Source organism: Furipterus horrens, unplaced genomic scaffold (genome assembly GCF_987537825.1).
Source record: "Furipterus horrens unplaced genomic scaffold, mFurHor1.1.pri manual_scaffold_1, whole genome shotgun sequence".
NCBI classification, from domain to species: domain Eukaryota; kingdom Metazoa; phylum Chordata; class Mammalia; order Chiroptera; family Furipteridae; genus Furipterus; species Furipterus horrens.
The window spans coordinates 197,537,078-197,548,385 of NW_028327171.1; the positions used below are offsets into that span (position 1 = coordinate 197,537,078).

Consider the following 11,308-nt stretch of genomic DNA (forward strand, 5'->3'; position numbering starts at 1 on the left):
CAGAATATATCCACAGAAAATTCTAAAAGCAAAAAACGAAGAGAAAAAAGACCAAAAAAATAATAGAATATCCAAGAACTGTGAGATAATTACAAAGGGTGTTAACTTTTATGTAATGAGAATACCAGTAGGTGAAGAGAGAACAGAAGAAATCACTTCAATAATGACTGAGAATTTCTCCAAATTAATGTCAGATGTCAAACCATAGTTCAAGGAAGTTCAAAGTTCACCAAGCAAAATAAACACCAAAGTAAATTAAATAGCACATATCACTCCATAAATGAAAGAGTACTAAATTGATATTGCTTAAAATTTATATATTAATAGTATACTTACAACAAATGTTCTACTAAAAATCATCATGTATTTTTCCCACTAAAAAGAAAGCTGCTTGAAGGCAGGATTTGAATGTTTTCATTTACTGCTGTATTCTAGAATATTATTTGGTACATAATAAATATTTCTTCAATAAATATCCAAAATAAAAATATTATTTTCAAATTTCAAGAAAGGACATTCATGAGATATTTCATTGTGAAATGAATCTTAAGTCTAGGAAACATTAGCATAGAACATCGCTGTCCAATAAAAGTATCACATGAATAACATCTGTAATTTTAAATTTCTTACTAGACATATTTTAAAAGTAAAAAGAAACATAAAATTAATTTTAATTCCATTAAACCCATCACATCAAATATTACTTCAACATGTGATCAATATAAAATTTTCTTGGTAGAAATTTTATGTTCTATATGTGTGCTATGTCTTCAAAATCTAGTGTTTAGCTTACATTTGGCAAAAACCCAACGTGTACTAGTCACATTTCATGTGCTCAATTGTCACATGTGGTTAAGGTACTTATTATACTGGACAGTACACAGTATAAAGTATATGACCCCCTCCCCCAATTAAATAGGAATCAACCATTAACTAAAATATTTCTGTCCCCAAAGTTCCTAGCCAAGCATGTTGTTTAGTATTTTTAGAGACCTATAATACTTTAGGTTATATAGAAAGAATATGGGAAAAGCAAATTCTCAGAGAGCATCTTGATCTTCTTATGACTATTCAGTTTCTAATTGTGCACATAATTGTGTGTGTTGGGGGAAAGTATTCGGCTCTTAGCTAAACCTAAGATTTCTTTCTAGCTGTTAAAATACTGTACTCTTTATTTGAGGCACCAACATCATTTTTGATAATTATTTATCTTGTAAACACCCAAGATATTCAGGCAAAATAGGTCTCTTCTGTAAAAGAAGTTACTCTAATGTCATGGGACTTCAAAAATCTGGAAGGGATAAAACTAAGAAAAAAATTAAATTCCTTTAACCACAACATACAGAAACTAAAATGTTAAGTTAACAGGATTTAAGAAACAAAACCACAAGAAACATTATCACTACCCTTGCAAAGAAAGCATCTTGGTAATTTTTATTATCTGTCAAGAGGCAACAGTTCTAGACAATCCAAAAATCAGTTATATTTCCTGGACATGAATTTCAGTTATGTTTTTACAACAGAATTTTCAACTTACATTCCAGTTTAACTAAAAATAAATAAATAAATTCCTCAGCACATCTGCAGCCCAGAAATCTGGGGCTGGCAAAATAAAAAATAAACAAAACAAAAACAACCTGCTGTAAAACTGTTACAGATAATCCATCAAGTAAATAACCCCCCAGTGAACAGTCCAGATCTCAATATATACCTATTTTTCTTAGAAGTCTTGTTAAAAAATTCCAACCAGAGAGAACATTTCAGCAAGACAAGCCAAAGTTTATAGTTTAAATAATACTTAAAAACTACACAGAATCAAAACACTTTTCTTTTAGGTTATATTAAATTTCATTATTATATAGAGCCCCGATCGGGTGGCTCAGTGGCTGGAGAGTCAGCCTGTGCACCAGAAGGCTGTGGGCTCAATCCCTGGTCAGAGCACAGACCTAGGCTGTGGGTCCAATCCCTGGTCAGGGTGCATACAGAAGGCAACCACTGATGTTTCTCCCTCCCACTCCAACTCTTCCTCTCGCTCAAATCAATAAACATATCCTCTCCTGAGGATTAAAAAATGTTTTTATTATTATACATAAAATCAAATTAATTCAGTAAAAAAAAAAAAGGGGGGGAGACTATAATGTAAGTCTGCAACATAAATTCTAATTTTGGTTTACAATTTAATCCAAGAACATTTATGTAAACTAAGTAAGAAATTAGGTGTTCTGACAGCATTATTACTAAAAATAAAAAGCCTTCCCCTGTTGTATAGAAAATGTTTTCATTAGTGACCATCTTTATTTTTAAGATCTATAAATCATATATATTTATGAATTTAGCATCAATTAAATGCAATATCCTTGGATATGAGATATAGTAAATGCCATCCCTCAAAAGATGTATGTACACAGTGAGAAAATTACCATGTCAATAATTAGAACTGTAATCAGGCCTATACAAATTAAGATACAGGTCACATATACCAAGTATTTTTTAATATACTTTCTAAAGAAAATCAAAAATTTGCCAATCTATAGAGTTGAAACTGATAATCTAGACAATACAGATTAAGAACCATCTACTCAACCATAAAAAAGAAAATTTTACCCTTTGTGAGAATATGGATGCACCTGGAGAACATTATGCTAAGTGAAATAAGCAGTCAGAGGAAGACAAATACCATACTCATATGTGGAATCTAATGAACAACCAACTAATAAGGAAAATGGGGACAGCTTCATAGATGGAAAGCAGGATGACAGCTAGTGGGGGCGAGGGGCGGCTGACGGACAGGGAGAAAGAAAAGGACTCATGGACATGGACAAAAGGGCGGTGATTGCAGGGGGGAGGTGGGTCTAAGGGGACTAAATGGTAACGGAAAAAATACAATAAAGATTAAATTTTTTAAAATTTAAAAAAGAACCACCCTTCTTCCTGAGAAAGAATATTAGAAATTGAAGACCAAATCTGATTTTCCTTACCCTATAATACTGCTTCAGATTTGACTATGATTTATATTCTAGCATGTGTATGTATATTCCATCTAGTCCACGGATAATGTCCTATCCAAACTACCCTTAAACATTAAATTTACTCTTTCAACTGGAATCTGGATAATTCCAATTCTCTTAAATGCAGAGTAAAAACACATACTAGGAATAAAGTTATCACAAAGAAGGTAGATTCATCCAGAAGTTAAAAGAAAGTGAAAAGACTACCAAAGGCATTTTGAGAGATGGGAGAACCCTGAAGTAGGAACGGATACTAAATTATTTCCACACTTACAACTTAAATGTGCTTCAGATAGCACCGATTATAATAAGAGTTAGAGAAAGAGTAGGAAAAAAGAGAACTTCATTTAGCAAAGTATGAGGAGCTTTCTAACATTATTTTTTTAATGTGTTTTATTGATTATAATATTACATTTGTGCCAATTTCCCTTCCCTCTGCTCCCCTCCACCCGGTGGCCCCCCTTCCTCCAGTTGTCCCCCCCTTTTAGATCATGTCCATTAGTTGTGCATACAGTTCTTCTCAACCTCTGTCTATTCCATTCCCTCCTACCATGCTCCTTAATTCCTATATCATCTCCCTCCCTCTCCCCATTCCCCCTCCCTGTTGACCTCCCCCCAATATGTTCCCCGTACCTATAGTTCTTTTTCCACTCTCGTTGCCTGTTTAGTTTGCCTTTGTTTCAATAAGTATACAGGAACTCAATTTCTAATTTGTATCTCATAAAGGAAAAAGTCCCATTAAAACAATACAAGAAATGAGAAAGAGTTTACACTGTAAAATTCTATTCCTCTATAATCTAGGAATTACTGGAAGATATGAATTCAAAATACAGCATTGTGTTTTCAAGATTTATCCCACATATGGGCATTCTCAATTTACAGCAGAAAAAACTTCAGTAATTGGCATGACCAGGGCAGTTACCTCAGTACTTTGTACTCAACAATGTTTATAGAAAAAACTTCCACTTTGAAAACTATGCCTAAAAAGGAATTCTCTTTGAAGACTAGAATTTAATTAAAGATAAAGCTACTTGGGTGGTCACGTAACACATCAAACAGATCATACTGCAAGCGGAATTATACTATTGAGTTATAAGTGAATGACTCATAAGATTATAAACGAAGTTGTTTTTTTTTTCTGTGTACATCAACTTGGATCCAGAAATTTACATTTAGAAGCATACTATCACATTTGCTCAGTCTATAAATTTTGGCTCCAATTTAACTTTATGTGGTTAAACACTGATTAATGAATGACCTGCTACCAAATAAAAAAAAAATTTTAATTACCTTAAAAACCATGCTTAAGAATCCTTGGTCATACAGAACTGGAAACATACAATAGAAAGTTCATTAAAAATATTAACAAAGCCTCAATATTACAAATGAATGCATTTCCTCCCAATTATGCAATACTTAAGAGAATTTTCACATCCACGGTGTTTCTAAAAACCTACAAATATTAAAAACTTCCATTATGAATTGTCTTCAGATTTTCATTATAGACTGTCTATAGGCAAGTACAATATTGGCGTTTTTATGAACATTTGCTGGTAGTTTATTTATCCCACATGATCAGGGAAGAAGTACAGTTCAGTAAAATCTCTCTTCAGGAAAACATTTAAAAGGAAAAAAAAAAGCAAAACAAATCTTTTGGAAATGATACAGCTACCTTCCTTGCTTTTCTAAATCAAATACTGAAAGTAATGTCAGATTGTGTTGATGACTCAGGGTCATCATCCATCATAGTCCTGGAATAATACAGTGAGGATTTTAAGGAGAGAAGTGTAAGAGATGACGTGCTTTAAAGTCAGTAAATCAGTTGTTAATTACCTATTAGCTGTCACTTCTGTTGTAAGCAAACCCATTCCTTGCTGTTTGTAACTTGACAAACCTAATCAATAAACAATCGCAAACACTGTTCTAAAACCTGAAGGAAACAGCGTTCTCCTCCTTCAACTACCATCTAATACTGTATAGACAAATGTAAAAGGGCATGGAGATAAATAACTGAATAAATGAAAATTATTATAAACAAATATGACAGAAGTTTTACATGGTAAAGTCAGTGAAAGATGTTATAGGCAATAATTGGTTGATTATCAAGAACAATCAACAATGAAACAAAGAAACTTTACACTTTTTTCTTAAGATGGAAAAGGCTACAAATGAAAGAATCAAAGTGAAATTTATAAGTGAATTTCATATAAGATAGATGAATGGATAAAGGAAATGAAACAATCTAAGTTATCATGATAAATGGTAACAAAGGTGGATGGAGCTCAGATAATGCAGCAGTTATACAATGGAAAGTCACTGGACCTTCCAGTAGACAACTGTGATAAAATCAGTGCCCTCCCACCACACACATGCACGTGAATGAAAGCTCCAAGTAATGGATCAGTGAACTAATAAATAATACATAGTATATTGCCAAAAATGTATTCATAAATTGAGTAAAAAGAAAAAGACAATTCTGTGAGCTTCAAGAAGTCAAAAAGGTAAATATAAGTCAATTGGCAAGTATTTATTAAGTACCCACTATGTGATTTCCAGCATGTCAAATGTGAAATACATTCTTCTCCCTCAAGCAGCTTGTTAGAAAAAAGATATATCATAGATACTAAGGAAAAAAAAAAAGCAAATTAAAGCAAGGTTTTCATTTTAATGCTAATACCAGATTATGAACAAAGCCGTAATGTGAGGACTGGTCACACACTTAGATGAGTATGAATCAATAACAACATTCCGGAAAGTCATTTGGAGATATTACAAGAGCTTACACACACACACACACACACACACACACACACACACACGCACGCTCTCTCTTTCTCTCTCTCTCTGACCCAATAATTCTTTTACAAATCTGAGGGGAAATTTTTTTTCAAAGATTTATGTAAAAGGCTATTCTGTTAATGAAATTTACACTAGCAAAACATTAGAAACATCCTAAATACCTGCCAGTAAAAAAACATTAATATGATAGTTACATGATGTAATGTTAAGCAGCCGAAAATAATTTTTGCAAAGACTATTTAACGACATCGGGATGTTTATGAGGTAGTTAGATGAAAATGCTGCATGCTCCCGTTTCTAGAAGTACACAAAATGAGCAGGAAAAGAGAGAAATACAAATTATTTGTATGTTTATTTGCACCCATCTAAATTATTTTGTATTACGATTACGAGCAACTGATGTTTGAAAAGGCACACATCAATCACACCCCCAAAAAATAAAAATAATAATAATGATGATGATGTTAAAGAATTGGCCTGCATTAAGAAAAGTTTCATGGGGAAAAAAAAACCCCACAAGGGCTGGGAAAGAGAAGTAATGACGTAATGATCATCTAGATTAAAACTTTAAAACTATGAGAAAATGATGGAACCCTTCACATTGATCCGAATAAGCAGGAGGAAACTGAAGGAGATCAAAGATAGCAGTTACAAGAGATTTTGAAGATATTCAAATATATCCTACTTCCTGATTGTTCATATTTTCCCAGTATGCTGGCTTTATAAAAAACAAAAACTCTGACTTTTGTTATAAAACCATATTACCTGGCAATTTTTCTATTTGTAGAGTTGGTTAAGATTATAAATCACTACTACTAACACAAGGCATTTGATTTCATAACAATCTCTTATGGGAGAGACAATACCGTGAAACTATTTACAAGAGAAAACAAGAGATCAGAGGAGAGAGGTTGTGACTTGCCCAAGGAAGCAGCTAGTAAGAACTGGGAACAGCAGAGACCACTCACTGCTAAAGCCTCTTTCTCATGTAATCTACATTCCAGAACACCAGATTTTTTCTCCAATATTATTTTCAGAGCCCCCTTTACCTAGTCAAAAAACACTGCTGGTGTTGTTTGCAGTACCGGTGAGTATCCCACTCAGATTTCTGTTAATCTGCCTCTGTCTGCATTTTGAAAACATTGCTACTGACCACAACCCGGCACGAAGTTAAGCAAGCCGGAAAGACGAAAGAAAGTCATCCTCTTAAATCTCGCCTGCCGACTAAAGTTTGGGGAAATCAAAAAGGATGTGCTTCCCAAAGCCTTAAAAAAAAATTTTTTTTTTAATTACCCCCGAGGCATGGAACAAACCAAATACTAATTTTCTGGGAGTAAGACATCCATCCAGTGCCTTCCCTTTTGGATGTAAAACTATCGTCTTCCAAAGGATTCTTTAATGACCCGAAGAGTCTTGTATTTCTTGCTACGAAACTGAACATAGCCTCAAATTTTCCAGCAACATCGGTCCCTTCCGCACACCAAGAAGCGACACAAACTGACAAACACCATTCCTCAGTAATTCTCTAGATTCCCTACCTCCACCCCCATTAATTCAAAAGGTCAAATCAACACCTGCCTGAACTAAAGCCTCAAATAACTAAAACAAGGGTGGCAACTAGCACAGCCGGGTCTCAGAATCCGCCAAAATATCGTTTTGCCACAACTGCACTCGCGAAGGCGCCGCAATCCAAGCAATGGGAGGGCCCAGAACACCACGTGTTCTGCCTTCTGCGCACGCGCCCACCAAAACAAAAGGAAAGCCTGCCAAGCCCCTCCCCTTCCCCACGTGACTGCTCCTAGGTCCGCCCCCAACTCTCCCTCCACCCCTTCCCTCCCCTCCCCTCAGCTACTGCCAAAGCTGTTCGGTTTAGCCGTTTAAATCTGGCTACGGTCCGACCCCCTACCCTACAGCGCAATCCTGTGCCGGGACCCAGAGTCCAGCAGCCCAGAGGATTCGAGGGGCAAGGCAGCTGCCGGTCGGTCGCCTGGCCCGCAAATCCAGCCAGTGGTCTTCGCCCTCTCCTCCCCGCGCTGCCCCCGGCCCCAGCAGAGGAGACCCACCCCCACTTAGCCCGCCGCTGCGACGCCGGCCACTCGCCTGCTCGGGTGCCCAGGCTCCCCTCCGCCGCCGCACCTTTGGTCCGGCCGTGGTGGGGGCTGCAGAAGTGATCTCTAGCTGCCCGCCCGCCTCCCCCACCCGGGGCGCTGCTGACTCGTCTCCAGAGCGCGCCCCGTTCCTGTCCCGGCTCCTGCCGCCGCCGCCGCGGTTTAACAGTCCGCCCGCAGCCCACACCACGGGGCGGCTCGGGGTACAGAACCCTGCCGTGGTGGAGGGGCAGTGGGCGGGGCGCGGCGCAGGCCAATGGCAGCGGGGGAGGGGCAGTGCCATGCAAATTAGCGCGGGTGGCGGGGAAACCCCGGCCGGGGCGGGGCCTACAGAAGCGTTCTGGAAGTGGTTGGAGTCCGACGTTCGAACACCACGGCAGAGGCGTGGCGGTTCCCTGGGGGCGCGTTTGGAGTCTCTCAGGCCTCCTCATTTATCCCTCCCCTTGCCAGCTGGGAGAAACTTACGTACGCAACAAAAAAAAACGCGCCTCGGGGACTTCCCGCCCCTGCTTTGCTATTTATGTAGCACTGTGACAACAGAAACAAAGCGCTGGGAAAAGTGAGGCAGCTCTACGCCCTGCCGCCGGAGCCAGCTCCAGGCGTCCTGACTGTCCCTCCCCATCTCTTGAGTGGCAAGTTTTAACAAAGCTTTGTCATAGGCGCCAAGTTTACGCGTCTCCATGCATTTGCTTTTATTTGGGCTGTGCGTTCAAACCTAAAGTCAAAATTCTGTACGACCCCCAAGGGGTCCTGGAATACGGTGATAAATCTGCCTTGAATCCAGCTGGGTCGGTGTTATAGTAAAAATCAGGAGCCACCAATTCAAGCATTTTGAAATCTGTACAGAGCTGGTTTGAATGGCGTTGGAGTTAACACCGTTCTGCAGTAGCGCAGTAAAATAAACGGAATTTTATGCGGAGATGGTTGGCCAGGGACATATAAAAACGTATCTCAGAGTTTTGCGCCTGACCCAGCGCTCCGCTCACTACTGAACTACACCCACCATTTCCCCGGCCACAAACTAAATTAAAAAAAGAAAGAAAAAAAAAGAAAAGAAAAGAAAAAAACCTCAGCACTAAATATACCTCTTTAGATGATGAATTACAGGCTTTCCTAAGCACCTAGTTTACACATGGCGAAGCGCAATAGAATTTTAGATCCAGAAAGACACCTGTCATCATTTCAACCTTATTAATTGGATAAGACCCTGGGGGGCCCTCGAGGGGGGGGGGCGGCAGGAGAAGGGAGGGAAAATCCAAGTAACTGGAGTTACAACAAAGCATAATACATGACACAGATTTCTGGAATTGACGGGCTTGTTACTGATCTTTCTGGCAGATTGTGACTTTACTGAAATAATTTTTATGACAAGCTACATTTATAGGAGAGAACGTGTTTTAATATTGATCAAAATAATAACTGTACCTTCATATGGGCTAATGGAAGAGTTTTAGGAAATTGATTTACCTTCATTGGAATAAAAATTATAAGCGAATGGTGTATTGTGAAAATCAAGTCAACAAATATTTATTGGATATTTACCATATTCAAAGGGTTGTCATAGTCCTCGGGAACAGCGTGCAAAAATGATGAAGGCATTAAATTTTTTTTTTAATTAACAGTCTGAGAATTCAAATAAGCATATGTTGAGATACTTTAAAGGAAGATTTTCTTATTTGAGCTGGGTATTTTAAAAGACTGAAGGCAAAGGAAGGAAGGCATCAACAGTTCAGGACATAGTATCTTTGAGTTTGAGTAGAAGTTGTGTATATCATTATCAGGCTGGATAAGTACAATATCAACTAGATTGAGTAAATCTTGAATAATCATCAATTACTAAAAAAATACATACTTACCAAATGTTTATGATTGGTACAGGAGATATAGCAATAAGCAAAGTTCCTGCCCTCATGGAATTAATAGTGGATGATATAGGCATTAAGCTTTGTAATTACACAAGTAATAATTCAGAAGGCAATTTTTCATACACTATCTAGTTTGTTCATCAAACAACCCCTACCAGGAGGTAGGCTATTTACAATACTCTAGGTGAATTCTTTTATCTTATTAGTCAGTCTGACAGTCTGCCAAATTTGCAGACCTTAGACAAAAAATTTAGCCTATCAATCCATCACACAAATAAAGTTTTCTGATTAATTTTATATTTGGTTTATGATACATTAAAAAATACTAGGAATTGGGAGTGGGGTTAAAGTGAATGCCAGTTTTTCAGAAACTGTAGAATACCAAAGCTCCTTAATACAAAAAATGACATAACTGAACCATTTTTCAAATTGTTTTCTACATTTATTATTCAGCAAAGCCTGAAAAATGCATATTGTGAATTTTTAAAATCAAGGATATGTCATTATTCAGAAAGTACATTAAAAGCATTCTGATTTCCAAGAAAAATGTAACAGTGGCTAGGAGACATAAAAGAACCAGCAGGGTCCTGGCCAGTGTGGCTCAGTTGGTTGGAGAATCATCTCATAGATGATTGTGGTTGGGGGTTCGATTCCTGGTCAGGGCACATACCCAGGTTGCAGCTTCCACTCCAGTCTCTCGCTCTCGCTCTCTCGCTTGCTCTTTCTCTTTCTCTCTCTCTCTCGCTTGCTCTTTCTCTTTCTCTCTCTCCCTCCCTCCCTCCTCCTCTCTCTCTAAAAAGCAATGAAAAATAAAAATAAAAGTTCTCTGGTGAGGATTTAAAAAAGAAACAGCAGGAACAAGGAGAAGGAAAGAGCACCATTGTTGCTGACATAATTAGTATCTGTCTGGAAGCCCATAACAATGTCCAGGCAAGCTACAACACAATGATTTCATGAGATAAACTTCTTTCCTCAACACTGTTTTTATTCAGTCCTTTCATTCAGGAAACACCTGTGTGGCACTGACTATACAGCCCACATTGTGATAAATACTAGTGATACAGGAGAAAGATCAGACTCTAGTTTTAAGCAGCTCACTACCCGGAAGAAATTACAAGCACAGCATTTTCTGTCCCTCTCTCCCGCTCTGCTTTTCTACTGGCACTTATCACCATCTAACATAACACAGATTTTGGTTCTTTTGTTTTTGTTCTCTTGTCTCCCAGGGCTAGAATATAAGCTCCAGGAAGACAGGCCCTTTTGCTGTTTTGCTCACTGTTGTGTCTCCAGAGCCGAGAACAGGGCCTGGTACATGTTAGCTGTCAACACATATTGTTGGATGAATGCACACATTTAATTCTCACACTTGCAAACTAAGGTATATTCATTTTCCAGAATAATAATAAAAAAAAATGAAGTTAAATGTTGTATTCTATATTCTCACACTAATAAATGGCCAATCTTGGATTTAAAGACAGATCTACCTAGCTCCAAATCCAGAATTCTTTCCTCACTAAACTCTCATGGA

General features: G+C 37.8%; 1 protein-coding gene across 1 annotated transcript in view; it reads right to left on the bottom strand.

Moving 5' to 3' along the window:
• The window catches only part of KANSL1L (KAT8 regulatory NSL complex subunit 1 like), a 110,188-nt gene extending 102,077 nt beyond the window's left edge, over positions 1 to 8,111 (bottom strand). Inside the window, exon 1 of the mRNA XM_090283307.1 lies at positions 7,908 to 8,111. The gene's annotated coding sequence lies outside the window, so the exon portion shown is untranslated. The remainder of the gene's footprint in view (positions 1 to 7,907) is intronic.
• Between the last annotated feature and the right edge of the window lie 3,197 nt (positions 8,112 to 11,308).